This window comes from Glycine soja, chromosome 12 (assembly GCF_004193775.1).
Source record: "Glycine soja cultivar W05 chromosome 12, ASM419377v2, whole genome shotgun sequence".
NCBI lineage: Eukaryota > Viridiplantae > Streptophyta > Magnoliopsida > Fabales > Fabaceae > Glycine > Glycine soja.
Genome location: NC_041013.1, coordinates 20828535 through 20829426, shown reverse-complemented (window position 1 = coordinate 20829426; position 892 = coordinate 20828535). Strand labels below are relative to the sequence as shown.

The following is an 892-nucleotide window of genomic DNA, read 5'->3' as shown; positions in this document are numbered from 1 at the left end:
CGGGATTGTACCTGTTGCTGGAGAGGTCATAATTGTTCTGTTGTGGCTGATTTTGATGTTGAGGTTGAGGAGGTCTATTGTAGATGTTTGCAGCATAAGCTTCAAGATATTCAATTGCTTCAGATTGTAGCACAGAAGGGCAAAGGTTTGTGTGGTGGTCAGCAGAGGAGCATAAACCACAGAGTCTGGCGACAGGTGCAGATTTTTTATTCACGGCCAGTTGGGTTACCAGGTTAACCTAGACATCTGGTTTACCTTCAAGCTTCTTAGTCTCAGCTGATGAAGATGAATTCATGGCTACTTTATGCACTCCTCTAATGACAATAGCATCACTTCTTGCACTAAATTACTGGGAGTTTGAAGCCATCTTTTCAATTAAATTTCTGGCTTCAGCAGGGGTCATGTCTCCAAGGGCTCCACCACTGGCTGCATCTATCATACTTCTCTCCATGTTACTGAGTCCTTCATAAAAATATTGGAGAAGAAGCTGCTCAGAAATCTGATGGTGAGGGAAACTGGCACATAGTTTCTTGAATCTCTCCCAGTATTCATATAAGCTCTCTCCACTGAGTTGCCTAATTCCTGAAATATCTTTTGTGATGGCCGTGGTCCTGCAAGCATGGAAAATGTTTTTTAAGAATACTCTTTTGAGGTCATCCCAGCTCGTGATGGACCATGGAGCAAGGTAATAAAGCCAGTCCTTTGCCACTCCCTTTAAAGAATGAGGAAAGGCCTTCAGAAATATGTGATCCTCCTGGACATCTGGGGGTTTCATGGTGGAGCAGACAATATGGAATTCTTTTAGATGTTTGTGTGGGTCTTCACCTGCAAGGCCATGAAACTTTGGAAGCAAATGGATTAGTCCAGTTTTAAGAACATATGGGACATCCTC

The 892-nt window shown here is 43.0% G+C and overlaps 1 non-coding gene across 1 annotated transcript; it reads left to right on the top strand.

Moving 5' to 3' along the window:
* The first annotated feature begins 497 nt into the window (after nt 1–497).
* Nucleotides 498–604, top strand: LOC114380679. Its single transcript, XR_003659852.1, has one exon. It is a non-coding gene; the product is annotated as a small nucleolar RNA R71 (small nucleolar RNA).
* The last annotated feature ends 288 nt before the right edge of the window (nt 605–892 follow it).